The sequence below is a fragment of the Mobula birostris genome, chromosome 24, assembly GCF_030028105.1.
Source record: "Mobula birostris isolate sMobBir1 chromosome 24, sMobBir1.hap1, whole genome shotgun sequence".
NCBI classification, from domain to species: Eukaryota; Metazoa; Chordata; class Chondrichthyes; order Myliobatiformes; family Myliobatidae; genus Mobula; species Mobula birostris.
This window is the reverse complement of record NC_092393.1, coordinates 27,676,963-27,695,155: the sequence shown is the minus strand read 5'-3', so window position 1 is coordinate 27,695,155 and position 18,193 is coordinate 27,676,963.

The following is an 18,193-nucleotide window of genomic DNA, read 5'->3' as shown; positions in this document are numbered from 1 at the left end:
CCCATAATGCAAGATCCGCTCACAAGGCATAGAGATCATATGTCTCTATGGTCAAAATCATCTTTGAGCCAATAGTTGCATTACTAAATATCTTTAAAAAACAAATTCTCACTGCTGAGTTACAAATAGCATCTCCATTAAGTAGTTAATATCTACCATAGATTTTTCAGAGCTTTTGACGTAAGTACTGACACCAGCGTTCCCTGATTGTGGAGATGACTGGGTAGTACTGCTTTCAAACAAATCTTGAGGCCATAATGCTGAAAGTAACGTAAAAAGTAACTATTCCCCTTAACTATAGCATTTTGATAGAGAAATCACCTTGATTCATTCAATAACTTTCTTGCAGTCTTGAGTATACTGTAGGTTCTGTTTATTGTGATGCATAAGGATTCATGTTCAAACATTTATTACTGCAGTGTAGTTCTTGTTACAACACACACCCAACCACGCCAGCCTCCGGGGTTTGGATGCTCTAACTTTTCGGAACATGAAGAGCTGGCACGGCCCCTTAAAAGATTTAGGCCCGCCCCACTAATTGGCGGCCACGATTTGAGGCCTATATCTTAGTATTTAAAGTGCACCTGAACTGAGGACCAGTACTCAATCGTCAGCTCAACTTTGGATTCTCGTCCAGCATTTAGTTTAGAACTCGGTCCTTGTTTCATTCTCGTATCGTGTCTCGGATACTCCAGCACTTGCGTCCTTACCATCCTCGGCTAGGCCTCTCGTCACAGTACGACTGAGCCAACATGGACCCAGCGGGGTGTCAGAGCCTCTTGTCAGCTGTGGAGAGCCACAGTGAGAACATTTCCTGACAAGAGCCTAGAGATATACGGCCTCCAGGTCGCCGTGCGCCAAATATCGGAAGGAGAAAACCAGAGTCACTCGGGTGAGGCTGTTGGTCGCACTGCAGAGTCACTCCAGCTTCCAACCTCGGAGAGGTTCAGCGGTAATCCGGGCTTCCTCACTCCGTGTTCATTGCTTTTGGAACTCTGGCCGTCCCGGTCCCCTATGGAGCGTGGAGAGGGGGCCTTCATGATCTCTCTCCTGACCGGGAGAGCCCTGGTCTCGGCCAATGTGCATGGGGAGCAGTGGGCAGAAATTTACTCAGATTTGGAGAAATTCCAAGGAATTCGTGAGGAGGGTGTTCCATCATCCCCTCAGAGCAAACAAAGCATCGGACCGTCTGATGAAGGCGCCTCAGGGTGCCCAGTCACTATTGAGTTTTGGACTTTGCCCGAGAATACCGCCATGGACTCTGAGACGAACTAAAGGATGTCCTTGACTTGGGTGAATTGGCAGAGGACTTAGCAGCTCTGATCGAATAATCCATTGGCCCTGATAATTGCCTGGCGGAGCGAGAGTTGGACAACCTCAAGAGGTCAAAGATGGTTAGCCCGAGCCCGGCCTCAGCGCATCACAGTTCCACTTCCCAACCTTGGACAATGACCATCCTGTCTCCTGCTCAGGCTCCTGTTGAGCTCACGCACATTGGCTGCACAAGGCTCTCCGCCAATGAGAGGTCGCGGCGTTATTACTGTGGGAAAGCAGGTCGCCTGCAGGCCAAGTGCCTGACGCTGCAGCCATCACTGCTGAGGCCATACAGTGTCAGGAGAACTGTGTCAGTCGCACCTGCTACTCCCAACCCTACTGATTCTGGTGTCATGCAGAGTTCTCCTGGGGTGAGAACCGACGAGAGGTGAATGCCTTTGTGGACTTTGGGACAGCTGGAAAGTTCTTGGATGTGGGCACCACTCTGCAGGAGGTTGAGCCAGCCATGCCCGCTAAAGCCCTGGACAGTCGTCCTCTTGGTTCTGGGCAGTTCCTGCAACAGACAGCAGTTTTGCAGATGAGGATAGAGCAGTGGTCCCCAACCTCCGGGTCACGGACCGATACATTGCCGCACACAATGCAGTGGTGCAGCGGTAGCCAGGACGCACCCAGCACATCTTTAAGAAAAAAGCCAAAATAAGCAAGCTAATTAATTAGGTGCCGCCCGGCACGTAAATGTCGGCCCAGATCCACCTCTGATCTTGTCGGCACCTAATTAATTAACTTGTTTATTTCGGCTTTTTTCTTAAAGATGTGCTGGGTGCTTTCCGACTACCACTGCACCATTGCATTCTTCGCAGCAATGTATCGGTCCGCGGCCCAGAGGTTGGGGACCACTGGGATAGAGGAACATGGAGAGGACTATATTATCAATTCCCTTCACATACCTTTGATCTTCGGGCACCCTGGGTTGGCCCAGTATAACCCTTCCATGAACTGGAAGGAAGGGGGGATCATTGCATGCTTCAGTTGTTGCAAGGAAGTATGACTTCAACTTGGTGCTCCGACTCTGCAGACTCTTCCGAAACCAGAGGCCGATGAGAAGGAATACTTTTGTTCGGGATAACCTGGAGCCTTCGGGAGACCCAGTCCAACCTCCAGGTGCAAGCAAGCCAGCTCCAGCCAACAGGACTACGTGCATCTTGACCCCGTTGGAAGGGGCACTGAAACTAGAGAGAAAGGGTCTCTAGATCAGGAACAAGCCACGGAGGTGTCCAAGCAGTCTGGAGCTCTGGTAGCATAAGGGATCCAGTCACCATATCCCATCTCGAAAAAGGCTCCTAAACGTACACCCTCGGAGCCCAGTCCCAGGAGCACGAAGACCATTTGTAGTGCCTCAATGCCGCTGTTGGAGGATCTGGATGGGGAAGTGGATTGGGATTTGGTCTCTGTTTCAACTAGAGGCTCTAGTGAACCTGTAGAGGAGACTCTGAGGTCTGCCGAAACACTCCCACTACCTAAGGAGCCTCAGGAGTCCCATGCAGAAGTGGGAGGTTCAGAGGACTGGCAGCAACACCTAAACTGGTCATAATCCCTTCCACCTACAAGGATTTGAAAGAGGTCTTCAGCCAGGGAAAGACCTCCATTCTTCCACTGCACCAACCCTTTGATTGTGCAATGGATCTACTGCCTGGTATTTCTCCTCTGCAGGGTCAATTATATTCGCTCTCAGGCTCGGAGAGAAGTCCAATGGAGGAGGACAAAAAGGAGGCTCTTGCCATGGGATTCATTCGGCCCTCCACCTCACCAGTCGGTGCAGACATCTTTGTGCAGAAAGATGATTGGAGCCTGTAGCCAAGCATTAATTACAGAGGGTTGAATCACATACTGGCCAAAAATGATTACTCCTTCCACTCATGAACACTGCCTTCCCAATTCTCCAAGGGGCAAGAGTATTTCAAAGCTAGACTTGCGGAGTATGTACAATCTGGTCCGTATAATGAAGGGCAACAAGTGGAAGACTGCATTCAACTTATCAACAGGGCACTACGAGTCCCTGGTCATGCTCTTCGGCCTTACAAATGCCCCAGGAGTTTTCCAGGTCTTTATAAATAATATGCTCCGGGATGCTCTCCATAAGTACACCTTGTCTACTTGGATGATATCCTAATCTTCTCAAAGTCCATGGAGAGCACATCACTCACTTTAGAGGTATCTTAAAGAGGCTTCTAGATCGTGGACTTTATGGCAAACTGGAGACATTTTAATTTCACACAACCACCATTTCATTTTTGGGTTTTATCATTTCTAATGGCAAGCTCAAGATGGATCCTTCTAAGACAAAGGCAGTCAGACATTGGTTACAACCAGTCGATGTGAAACAAGTCCAGTGATTCTTGGGGTTTCTCAAATTTTACAGGAAGTTCACCAGGAACTTCAGCATATTGGCAGCTCTGCTGAGAGCACTAAGAGATCCATCGGCCCTTTTGTTTGGACAACTGAAGCAGAGGCTGCTTTTGCAGAGCTCAAACAGCAGTTCATGATGGTTCTCGTTTTGGTTTCACCTAACCTGGACTTCCACTTCATTGTGGAGGTGGATGCCTCGGACGTCTGAGTGGGTGCAGTGTTGCCTCAATGGACGCCTTTGGACAATAAACTGCACCCGTACGCGTTCTTGTCCAGGTGGCTATCCCTGTCAGAGGTGAACTACAACATTGGAAATAGAGAGCTGCTCGCGGTCAAATTGGCCTTGGAGGAATGGCGTCACTGGCTTGAGGGGACAAGAACCCTTTTACTGTATGGACAAACCACAAGAACCTGGCTTATATTCAGGAGGCCAGAAGATTGAATTCCAGGCAGGTCAGGTTGTCTCTTTTCTTTAATCATTTCAATTTCATCCTGAACTTTCGACTGGGGTCTCAGAATCAGAAACCCAATGTCTTGTCTCATCAGTTCAACAAACCTGAAAGAGAGGAGCAGCCTACCACCATTTTCCCCCAATCTAAGGTGATAGAGCCAACTCGGTGGAGAATTGATGCACTTGTTTACAAGGTCCAGGGCCAAGGGGAGATTCCCAAGAAAGGTCCTCCGGGTTGTTTGTTCATCCAAAGTTCCATCAGATATCAGGTACTTCAATGGGGACATGCATCAACAATGACTGCTCACCCAGGGATTGCCAGGACCCTTGAGGTCATTAAGATATGATACTAGTGGTCTGGAATGGTGAGAGAGGTTCGACATACAGGCATGTGAGGTGTGTGTCCAGATCAAGGAGACCTGCTCCCAACCTCCAGGGCTCCTTCACCCTCTTCCTGTTCTGGACAGACCATGGGCACACCTCTCCATGAACTTTGTCCTGGGTTTTCTGCCTTCCAAGGGAAAGACCTATTGTCATGGTAATTGTAGATAATTTTTCGAATGTTTGCAAATTCATTGCTTTGGACAAACTCTCATCTGTGGCGGTGATGGCTGAAATTGTCCTGCACCAGGTCTTCAGGCTCCATGGATTTTTGGTGGACACAGTGTCAACCGCGGTCCTCTACTCACATCATGGTTTTTGAGGACATTCTGTACACTGATTGGGGCAACCATGAGTCTTTTCTCTGGGTTTCACCCGCAGTCTAATGGCCAGATGGAGCGGGGAACCAGGATATGAAATGAACCCTAAGTTGCCCAACCTCAGAAAAAACAGATGAGTGGGTGCAACCATTTGGTGTGGGCAGAGGTTGTCCAATAGGCTTTAAAGCACTCTGCACATGGGATGTCCCCGTACAAATGCCAATTTGTGTATTTGCCGACATTCCTCCCTGAATAGGAGGCCAAGGTTGGGGTTTCTGTGGCTGAAGATCTCGTTTGATGCTGCAAGGAAAAATAGACTAGGGCAAGGGAGATGTTTTTAGTTTCTACTTGGGTGGAGATTAGGAAGTTGGCGCCCAAGTTCAGTGGACCCTTCAATGTTCTCAACAAAGTAGACCTGGGAAGTTACACCTTGCAACTCCCCAAGACCCTCAATATCAATCCCACCTTCCACATTTCCAAATTAAGACCTATAAACACCAGTCCTTTAGCCCCACCACAATCAGTCCCACCACCACCCAGGTTTCTCGATGGGGAACAGGTTTTCACAATAGAAAGAATTCTAGATTCATGAACTGTTCAGGATATTTGGCAGTTTCTCATGGACTGGGAAGGTTTCAGGTCCAAAGAACAGTTCTGGGTACCAGAAAGGGGCACCTAGGATCTGGCCACTCATCCACGACAAACATCGTCATCTCTCCAAGCAGCCAGCAATGTCATGAGTTGGCTTACGAGGAGGGGTACTGTCATGACCTGCTCTCGACCGTGCCAGCCTCCACGGTTTAAACACTCTAACTCTCCAGAATATTGCTAACTGATGTGGCTCCTTTAAAGATTCAGGCCCGCCCCATTCATTGGCAGCCATGTTTTGGCCCAAGATTTTAATATTTGAGGAGCACCTGAACTGATCATCAGCTCAACTTTGGATTCCTCTCCAGTGTCTAGTTTAGAACCATGTCTTCGTTTCAGTCTGATATCGTATCTCAATTCCAATCTTGGATATTCCAGCACTTGGGTCCTAACCGTTCTTGTCCAAGTCTCTCGTCACAGTTTAAAAAGACTCATTGGGCACAGAAACATCTGTGGACCTTTTGTAGTGAGGAGTCATCAAATTTAAATGTTAAATTTGCTTCACTGCCTAAAAATCCTGTCTGGCCAGCTAAGAATTTTCATCAGGATTTGCTTTTGTATTTAAATATTTTTCTATTTGTGTGGTGAAAAGGTGATTGCTGTGAAACAGTCTGGTTTGTTTTAAACCCTTTCAGATCTCCAGTTATTTCCTGGCACGTTGGACATAATAGACATATTGAGTCAAATATTGTTAGGGATCCTAAACTTAATATTAAAAGCCCAATAATTGATTACACACTTTACTATTTGAATATCATTGCTTCATTGCATATTAGGATCCCTTGTATTGTTCTTGTATTGCCAAAACATATGAACAATCCATAACGTAACTCACTTGAGCAAAGAGCAGCCAATAGTGAGGCCATGGTACCAAAATTATGCAAGAGATGACCATGTTATATTGCTTCAGATCTCATCAGCTTAATAGCAACGCCCTGCTACTTCATTTGAGTATCCGTATACCACATGCATCTTTTATAAAATACTTGTCTCAAAGAATCAACACATTTACTGGAACATGTGATGGTGATTTTCTCAGAAATGCTACAGAGCTTTTGCTGATGGCCCTTGGTTTTATTTTTGGTGTGTGTAAACTCTGATTCCAAATGTATAAGAAGGACTAAAAAGTTCATCAGGGTCTTCTCCAGCAAGCATTACCGGGACTCTTGGCTTACTTCACCAATAATGCATCACACAGTCTCATAGGAAGCACCTGAAATAAAGGAATGATGATTGAGCCTATTTCAGGGGAAATAAACATTAAAAATTATTTTGTGGCCTGAGGGTAATTGGGAAACCTCTATGGGATGAGAAGGTAGGGGTAGAGTGTGTAATGATGATAGTGGTGAGGGACTCGGGGTAATGGAATGGTGAAGGGATTCTCATCTTTCCCTGTTAGAAAGGTGGATTGCTTCTGTCTGTAAATTACCTAGTTTTTCATTTCTATTATGATTGTATACTGTAAATTAGCCCCAGGAGACCACAGTGACACGCTTCTTCTATCTTCCATAATTCAGAAGATCCTTGTCTCACAAGAAAATATTCAATGTTGTAATAACTTGAAAAGACTGGTAACCTATTCCTGTGGTCTCTGTGAAATGGCATCTGATCTAAGCACATATTTTAAAATCTTGCTCCATTAAGTTGTGCACTCGGAAAACATGCACTGCCTTTATTTTGTCAAATTTAGTTTTGAACAATCATTAAGAAGACCTACAAACACCCATATGACTCAGATTTATTCCTAGCACACACCAGTTATAACATGCACATTTGACAGGTTAAATGAAAATGATTTTGTGCCTGGATGCTGACTGGGCAGAGATGGATGACATGCAAATGACAGAATTACGTTTTGGTTCAAATTAACCACAAGCATCACAACCAAACAGAAACATTTTCGGTGAAGAGATAGACCACCTCAACTGTATCATCCACTGATTACATAGATCAGATACTCACAGCTTTCCATTGGGCTCACTTGAGTATAAAACTGAGAAAAAGGATTGTAAGTATTACATTGTGGTATCTACAAAACTGGTAATGCCTGATTCTTAGTCGGTGGGTACAACCATGTCCCTTCATGTTAAGTAGTTGGATTGGAGTGAGTTTAAAGTGGCACAGGTGCTGTTTTTATGTAGTATGATCTGCTTGTCTCTGCTGATGCTGGATTTCCTGCCAGCTCCCTCTTTTGATATTTTAGCTTAAGATACAGTGCACTGATATGTCACACGATGCCCTCTCCTTTGTTCACACTCCCGAACTTCATTCAGGGGCTCAAAGACACTCGCAGATGCATTTGAATCCATCCCATTTCTATATTTCACCAACTAAACATTGGAATAATGGATTTAAAAAAGAAACACCAGAAATTAACTACAAATCTGCTGACTGGCTGCTCCATCCACATGTAGCAGAAATCAGAATCAGTCACGTTTATTATCACTTGCTTATGTGTTATGCAATTTGTGGCAGTAGAACGGTGTAAAGGCATAATAACAAAATACAACGTTTGGAAGAAAATAGTGCATAAAAGGAATAATGAGGTAGTTTTCATGGACCATTCAGAAAACTTATTCTCATTGCCCTTTTCTCATTGCTACTAGCAAGGAGTGAGTACAGGAGCCTGAAGGCACACACCCAACGATTCAGGAACAGCTTCTTTTCCTCTGCCATCAGGTTTCTGAATAGACATTGAACCCATGAACACTGGCTCATTACTTTTTCCTTCTTTTGTACTACTTAATTAATTCAACTTAAAAAATATACACTCCTACTCCAAGTTACAGTTTTATTATTGTATATTGCAATGTACTGCTGCCACTTAACAACAAATTTCATGACATATGAAGATGATATTAAGCCTGGTTCTGAAGCTGATGGCAGAGTGGGAGCAGCTTTTCCTAAATCACAGAGTGTGGGCCCTTAGGGTCTTGCATCTCCTCCCTGATAGCAGAAGTAAGGAAAGGGCATGTTACAAATAGTGTGGGTTCATAGTTATGCCTTCTTGAGGCACTGTCTCTTGAAGATATACTTGATAGTGCGGAGGGTTGTGACCGTGATGGAGTTGGCTAAGTTTATAACCCACTGAAGCGTCCTGCAACCCTTTTCTTTGGTGTCTCCATACCAGGCAGTAATGCAAGCTTTCAGAATGCTCTCCACTCCACAGAAATTTAGATTATGAGGACACACAGTCCTCTTTTATTGTCATTTAGTAATGCATGCATTAAGAAATGATACAATATTCCTCCGGTGTGATATCACAGAAACACAGGACAGACCAAGACTGAAAAACGAACAAACACCACATAATTATAACATATAGTTACAACAGTGTAACAATACCATAACTTGATGAAGAACGGGCCATGGCACAGCAAAAAAGTTCAAAGTCTCTCGAAAGTCCCACATCTCATGCAGATGGGAGAAGAAAGAAACTCTCCCTGCCATGCCTGACCACAGTCCGACTCTGAGTCGTCTGAAAACTTCAAGCTCTGATCAGCTGTCCGACACCGAGCACCGAGCACCATCTCTGCCGAACGCTTTGACTCAGCCTCGGTCGCCAGCAGCAGGCAAAGCCGGGGATCTTGGGGCCTTCCCTCCAGAGATTCTCGATGGCACAGTAGCAGCAGCAGCGAACCGGGCATTTCAGAAATTTCTCCAGATGTTCTTCTGTACTTCCACGTCTGTCTCCATCAAATCAGAATTGTCCACGGCCCCTATTTAACAGATACGATATCATTTCACTGGAGAGCTGCGTGCGCTGCGTCACGCTGCCATCTTCTCCTCTTGCCTCCAAATTTTGCAAGATTCTCCAAATTTCCTCAAAATCCCAATGAAGTAGAGCTACTGATTTGCCTTCTTGATGATCGCATCGATGTGTTGGACCCAGGAAAGATTATCCAAGAGGTTGACATGCAGGAACTTGAAGCTGTTCACCCTCTCCACCACTGACTCCTCAGTGAGGATTGGTGGGTGTTTTCCTCACTTCCCCTTGCTGAAGTTCACAATTTCTTGGTCTCGCTGATGCTGAATGCAAGGTGCTGTTGTAACGCCCCACAACCAACCAATATACATCACCTGTACACTTCTTTGTCAGCATCTGAATTTCTACCAACAACAGTGGTGTCATCGGCAAACTTATAGATGCTGTTTGAGCTGCAGCTAGCCACATAGCCATGAGTGTTGGGAGAGTGTAGCAGTGGGCTAAGCACACATTCTTGAGGTGCGCCTGTGTTGATTGTTAGTGAGGAGGTGAAGTTATTACCAATCTGCGCTAACTATGGTCTCCTGATAATGAAGTTGAGGATCCATTTGCAGAGGGAGATACAGAGGTCCAGAGTTTGAAGCTTGTTGAGAGGTATAATGGTATTGAATGCTGAGCAGTAACTGATACACATTAGCAAGTGTAAGTCTACACGTAATGTCCAGTCAGCAGATATTTAGCAAACCTTTGGGCTATGAGGTCGGGTAATTCTAGGCAATTTTTGCGTAGGTTACATGGTTGGCACAACTTTGCGGGCCACAAGGCCTGTAACGTGCTGTAGATTTCTATGTTCTACGATGAAAAGGACAGGGAGCTCCTTCTAAATACTCAAGGTACAGTATGAGAAAAGTAGAATGGAGAACAAAGCAAAATGAATGATGAAGTAGGAGGTATTACAAAGTTTTTAATTTGTCTTATTTCTTCTCATTCCAGTCCATTCGTTCAATGTAGCTCAGTTTTCAAGTTCTCATGAACTGAAGGAGTCAATAGCGATTTGGGGAATTTAATGGGTTACTCTCAGCAGAAATGTTGCATCTTTGTTGAGTGTTTCCACAGGCACAGCTGCTGTGCATTAGTGTTAACCTCAGCCAGAAGATGGAATGGAATGGAATGCAAGTCACTGTATTGGGAATACTGGGAGTCTGATCTGGGAATATCTCCTCCTGTTAGTGTCCTCCATTTTGATTGCTGTTGTCTGGGGACCACATGTTTTCACTCTCCATATGTTTACTTATGCAGTTAGCGAGAGAAGTATAAAACAATGTGACTGGATGACATCCTGGTAGCAATCCAAGCACTCTTCAGGTCTTGCCCTTTTATTTGATATAAAAGTTGCTGGTGAACGCAGCAGGCCAGGCAGCATCTCTAGGAAGAGGTACAGTCAACGTTTCAGGCCGAGACCCTTCATCAGGACTAACTGAAGCTCTTCTTTCAGTTAGTCCTGACGAAGGGTCTCGGCCCGAAACGTCGACTGTACCTCTTCCTAGAGATGCTGCCTGGCCTGCTGCGTTCACCAGCAACTTTGATGTGTGTTGCTTGAATTTCCAGCATCTGCAGATTTCCTCGTGTTTGCCTTTTACTTGATCCAGCCTTTCTTCTGGTCTTAGCTTGTCCATACTGCAGCAACCACCACTGCTGGGCTATAAACGTGCAGGAGCAATGTGTGGTTAAGTACACAACACTCTGCCTCGGCTGAGGCTCGAACTCACGACCTTCAGATCACTAGTCCAACACCTTAACCACTTGGTCACGCACAGCTTTGTAGCTTCTCTTTAAGCTTCGGTTGTATCTGACAACTATCTGACTGCATTCTCAACCCAAACATTTGAAGGAGGGTGATATGAAAGCAACCCCCAGGAGGAAAAAGCAAGGGGAGGAGCAACCTTGATTGGAAAGGCAGGCTAGAGAGGCTGAGCGGCCTTTGCTTCCTTTCTCTTGTGTTCTCAGTTATTTTAATTTTATGCTAAGATCAAACTCTGATCATAGTGAAAAAGAAACTGCATCTCAGTGTGACTGATGTCCACTTAATAAGTTTTATTGCCATTTTATTATCACCTCTGCCATCTAAAATCGTAACAAATAATGATATTTCTCATTTATGGCATTATTAAATTGCTATGAAATAGATCCCAAAATACAGACATCTGCTGAATTACCAAGAATTCAAAGGCTTACAACTCGATTGACAGGTCTACCTGCATCTCTACCATATCCCTATTTCCACTTACCCATTTCCAGACCATCCACAATCTCTTAACAAAGCTCAAAGTTAATTTCTAGAGACATGTATAATCGCACCCACATACTAAGTACTAGGCAAAAGCACCAGCATTAAACTAGATACAAGTCAACACTAAACTATATGAGCAACACACACCAAATGCTGGAGGAACTCAGCAGGTCAGGCAGCATCTATGGAAATGAATTAACAGTCAACGTTTCAGGCCGAGATTTTCAACAGGATGATTTGATTCCATGCAGGGTATCACTATCTACCTTTGGAACCAGAGCGGTTAAGTGGTTAAGGCATTGGACTAGTGACCTGAAGGTCGTGAGTTCGAGCCCCAGCCGAGGCAATGTGTTGTGTCCTTGAGCAAGGCACTTAATCACACATTGCTCTGCGGCGACACTGGTGCCAAGCTGTATGGGTCCTAATGCCCTTCCTTTGGACAACATTGGTGTCGTGGAGAGGGGAGACTTGCAGCATGGGCAACTGCTGGTCTTCCATACAACCTTGCCCAGGCCTGCGCCCTGGAGAGTGAAGACTTTCCAAGTGCAGATCCATGGTCTCGCAAGACTAACGGATGGAACCAGAATTATGAATCTCACATATTAGATTGCAAGGAATTAACTTGCAAACTATAAATCTAAATTTTGGATTAAATAGTCCATTAATAAACCAAGTGCAGACCACAAATGAGCCACTGTAAGTCAGAAGTCTTCCCACTGGGCAATGATATATGAAAGCAATTATTTTGTTTGAAACGTCACTTTTATTAATGTGTCCCTGACTGATTGCCAGACAATGTTCCACTCCCCACTAAGACAAACAGAAAGTCTGTAATGCACATAATAATCTAAAATAGGCTGAGGTATTATATCTTCAGTGGGTAAGTCTCATTGACACGCATCAGTGAAACTTAAAGATCAATGTCACCATGGCTCCATAAAACTGTGCCTTGTGAAGATTGTAATTTGACTTCCACCATTAATTGAAAGCAAAAATTTAGATGTGTGCGATGTTTAAATTAGTGGACTTTGAATGATACACTTCTTCAGCTGACTCCTTTGAATTTTTTTAAGATATCAACTGAGTCAATTTCATGATAAGACACGTTACTTTGTTCAATGGTTTTCCCTGTAAATTTGAAGACTGCATTTGCGGCAAAAGGAGAAAACTTGTTAGCAAACATTCCTTTAGTTGTGGATCGAGTGAAAGTGATTCAATCCATTGGTTTCATGCCAGCTCTCAGCAGTACAATCTCGTTAGTTCTATTCTCCCTCGTTATGTCCCTGTACTGCTGCAAATCATTCTCTATCCCACACCCCATCAATTCCCATATGATTCTTTTTGTCCTTAACCAATACCAAGTGGTAATTTACAATAGTCATTTAACCTGCTGGCTGACAGGTAATATTGAAGCAGGAGTCGTTCTATGTAGAAACATGCACAATGGTGCAGAAGGAAGACTGTTTCTTTCAGAGTGTTTCATCTTCCTTTATTGCAGCTCTAAGAACGTACGGCAGGACAATATGTCATGAAAGTAAAACCGAGAAAAAGAATCGAGCCTGATCGGGATAAATTACATGGAACATTAGTGATGGTCACAAACTCTCTCTTTCCTTTAAATATTATCAACTTATAATTTATTTCAATTTGCCAAAGTAACCGAAATCTGTTGTCAACTTAATATGAAGCAGCACCAAGCTGTTAATATTCCTCTCTTGAATAAGGAAAAAAAATTTAAAATTCAGATAAATAGGCAAATAGACTTCTGAATCAGGCAAAGAAGAAAGATAATATAGCTGCTGTTGTGGAACTCTCTTCCAAGACTAAGCTGTGGAATTTTCCAGTGAGTGGTTCCATGGTAAAGCCTACACACATTGAAGTCAGAGCTCAGCAGAGGGATTCTCTCGTCGCTGTTACTGCCTTCTATGATTGGCCTCCGACGATCACACCACTGACCTGTGACAGGAAATTGCTGATAGGAAATAGCTATGCCGAAGAGAAGTATAAAGGGGACCCCTACCTCCTCTCCCCCTTCTGTTGAACAAAGAAAGCTTGTGCAGAAAACAGGAAAAGAAAGTAATGCCTTGGCCACAGCAGTATTCGGAAGAGATTTTTGAATATTTTTGAAGCCTGCTCAAATGATTTAAAAAATAAGTATTTAAGATGTTACTAACTTTTGTATGACTTTTTAAAATTTTAACTATGTTCTCTGGTTCATCAAGCTGAAAATTTGAAAGCAAGGAAAATACATTTTTTCACTGACATCATGAATTTATACAGATTTATTACATACAGATATTGCAGGGAAGTCACCCATCAGCTTATGGAGTAATTGACGTGAGCACACAAATTTGTATCCTCTGTAAGGTCACTCACCTCAAACTGATAGGAAGTAGCATGAGCCACCACTAAACTTAATGCTAACCATGAAGTGACGGGTTTCACAATGTTGCTATGAGCTAAATGTACCACAGCCATTTAAAGCTGGAAATCAAACACAAATATAGTCTTCATCTGACCTGCAATTCGGAAGGCCCATAGTGGGACTAGGGCAGTCAGGAAGGCCATGTCCTGTAGTTGGCGGTTGCTCCCAAAGGCTTTCTTGTTTCCTTATCTTTCTTGGCAGTTTTGACATCCACACTCCAGTTAATGTGAAAGGTCATTATTTCCAGGATACAGAGATGTTTTAACATTTAAATGAAAATAAACAGTATGAAATGACCTTCCCATTGGGTGCCTCATTGTTTTTAACCAAGATTAATAACCTAAGGGAGGAGCAATGCGTTGAGTATGGCATCTGGCTAAAGACCAGTGAAGTATAACTGTTCCCTACTTCCATCCACCATGCCTATTCACCTGGATATTTTACAAAGGGAAAGAATAGCCTTTCAGACAAGGCTGGAAGAATGTGCTGAAGCAAAGTATAGAGAGAATTCCAGTGCTCTTTCGAATATTGTTCGTTTGCTCAAATAATTATTTTTCTTAATGACGTGCCTCTTCTGTGTGTTTCTTTAAAAAAATCCAACTACATTATCTGGTTGCTGTGTTAATATACCTTTAAGAACAAGTGAATCATATAACATGACATTGACATACTTTTTGCCATCAGTCCAGAATGTGTGCCTTCAGTGAAGGTTGTCTGTTGTTAGTTCGGCCCAACATAAGTGGCAGTACTTGAAGCACACCAAAGAAAAACCCGCAGGAACTACAAAAAACCTTATGTACCTGAATTGCAATTTAGAAGGGAGACACTGGCCCACTCTGTGAGATGTTAAATAGAAAGTGGAAGCTGTGGTTACTGTGAAGCAGGCAAGGGTAAATACTGCAATTTTTCCACTCATTCATCAAGACATGGATACCAAGCAAGATGGCTTCAATACAGAAAAGCAAGAATGCTGTCAGCTTCCTTTGGTTTCTGGCTTACATAAATTTCAAGGAGCCACTGAAAATACTATCCGAGGACCCTGCCTTGTACCTAAATTGTAAGCATCTCAACTTACAGCATGTCATGATATTCTACGATGATCAAATGAACCTCTAAATGTTTTCATTCTTTTATACAATTTCATACAAAGGAGGGCGCCATTTCAGCTCATTGAGTGTGTTTTGGCCATAGAGCAATCCTTTTCCCCAGTAATTTTTCCTGAAAACTGGAACGTTCTCCTACATCGTGATCAATCTCTAAATTCTGGCACTCTTTGACACAATAGGGAAGCGCAGTGGCCAATTATACGATCAACTCAAAAGTTTTCAGGACACAGAAGGGACCAGAGCACCGACTGAAACACACGTGGGTGGGGTACCAGAGGAAACGCCACACAACCAGTAGGATTGAACCCGGCTATGTGGAGCGAAGTGGTCTTTGGATAAAACCTCACAACACGTACATTCCTTGCAATACTAATGTTACTGAGACATTCAGCAGGAAGGGAATCGGTTTCAGGATATGCGGTCCTTCCCGAAGACTTCCTGCATCACACGCAGCACGATATTGGAAAAGGGTACCCAAGCACATAGACCAATAAATGGTGGACAGAACTGGGTTGCTTACATCATGCACAAATTGGGGACATGGTGCTGTTTTAAAACTCACCTCACAAAGTGGAGAAAATTGTGATGGTCCATCGTACCACTTTGGCCCCTACAGTACTGTAAATAATATCAGTATTTCCTTCTAATTCCTAAGGAGCTTTGACCCCTAATTTCAGAACAGTGCCCTCTATATTCCTGAAATAACATTTTTTATTTTCTGACATGGATCATCCATTGACTTCCTCACTGAAATAACCTAATGGGCATTTTAGCATTGTATGCTCTGCCTTATGAGCGATTTCATTAAGTTCACCAAACTTCATCACCTTTGGAATAATTTTGTTAAAGGATGTAGATAAGTTCCCATTCGGAGAACAGGCTGTTTTACCTTCTAAGTTAATGTTTCAATTTATGCAGCTGCATATTTATTTTTCTCTTCGAATGTGAAAGATACACAACCCCACCTGCGTGGTTTTTGATTAAAAGCTGCCAAAAATCACATCTCAGAGCTTTCTCATCAAATATCTCGGCTTTACAACATTTTCCCTGCAACACCCCGCTCAGAAGGATGACAGCAGCACGGGGAAGGGATAATGTCTCAGCTTTGACCTTCTGAAGCAAAATTCCTCACAGAACTCTCCAGAGATTTCAGCAGGGTCAGGACTGATTAACAAAATGTGTGATGGAAGTTAGTTCTTCATTAGTTTTGAAAAAGATTCAATGAGAGGGACCAACTGAGGTAGTTCCATCCATTCAAATCACTAAAAAAAAGCAGAACTGGATGTTCCTCATCTTCCTGACCCAGCTGTGTTGGACTGTGCAATGACTCTTCATTCCTCTGCAATGCATATGGAAATATTTCAGCCAAGACTCTTTTAAACTAAAAAAAAAAGGTGGGGAAGGATCATGGGACGGGGTGTAGGTATGTGTTTATTAAGGTTGTATCATCATTCAATTAGATCATTGCTGACGAATACAAATAATTTATACTGAGGGAACATCATTTTAATACTGAAAATGGAACACCCTGTCCACATATATAAAATATCTGGCAGAGGAATATCAGGAAATTATTATGCACTGAAGATAACCCTGACTGTATTAACCACCTGGAGATGAGACTTCCTTTCCTTATTTCTTTTTTAACTCCTTTTGTAGAAGGGCTGTACATTTTGAGGTTTTTCTCTATAATTTATTTTCCCCACCTCCTCTTTCTTTGATGTTAGCTGCCTTGCTGTGATACAGCTTCTCAGGTGGCTGCTTCTGTCTGGTACATTAACCAAATCACCGATACTCACATCTAAGTTTAGCCAGAAAGCACCAGTGCTTAACTGTCACAGAGAACTGTCACATCTTACCAACAATTTATGTGTATGCATTTGCATTTTGAGGATGTATCAATATTTTCATTCTACTACAGCTATTACTTATTGTAAAGATTATATTGGGAAACCAGTTCAAGTAACTAAAAGCAAAATATTCCTTTGGAAGAGGAGAACAGATAATAGAAAATTTGAAGTTTTTGAATGGCAAAGCAACCAAACAACTTGAACAATCGTATCGACAATAAATCATTTGATAATATACTTTATACATTTAGCTCTTAAACTTTTTATCAAGATTTCATACAGTGAAGAGCTCAAAAGAACACCAAAAGAAGATCAATTCTGATCAAGCTAAGGTAGACAGAATTGCAAACAGCTGCAGGGAATGTTGCATGTGGCTTCATAAAGATTAAACTAAGCCAATGACTTCCCGGACAAAATTACTTTTCTAGCAACTACCTGATTAACGCAGATTTGTGAACAGGTTTACGAACACACCACAACTGTGTGCATCTCACTCTGTGCAACTGCAGAGGGCAAGTAGAGTCAGAGCAAAATCAAGTAGGCGCATGGATTTGCAGCAAGATCAGCATATGCCCACTCTGCTGCTGCTTGGTTTCCCTGGCAGCTTAAAACAAAGTTTCCTGCAGCTTTCCTTCTTTCCATAGTGATGATCAATGACTAAATTAATATTTAAACATTTGAACTTAATCTGTGATTTTTTGGTAAACTAGCAACATCATGCACTTGTTTCAGAACGAAAGAGAAAGGCAGTCTAAGTAAATATATCAAGTAGTCCCTGTGAGAGACGGGCAGGTTTCTTCTACTCTTGATGCTGTTGATGGATTGGCTGTTATATAATGGACTGAAGGCGATTAGGGAGCTTGAGGTAAAGGAACCCTTTGCGGCACTGATCACAATGTGCTTGAGTTCAGCTTAATCAGGGGGCCAAAGTAAATTGGAAGGAGATGCTGGCGGAGGTGACAGCAGAGCAGCAATGGCTTGAGTTTCTGGGTAAAATAAGGAAGATGCAGCACAGATATAATAAAAAAAAAGAAATACTCAAGTAACAAAATAGTATAACCATGGCTGACAAGGAAAGTCAAAGCTAAAAGCAAAAAATTAGTGGAAAGATAGAGGATTGGAAAACCTACAGAGGGCATCTAAAAGAATCATTAGGAGGGAAAAGATGAAATATGAAAGCAAGCTAGCAACCAGTATCAAGGTGGTTAGAAAAAGCTTTTTCAAGTATATTAAAAATAAAAGAGAGATGAGAGTGGACACAGGACTGCTAGAAAATGAGGCCAGAGAAATAGTAATGGGGATAAGAACGTGGCAGATGAACAAAATGAGTATTTT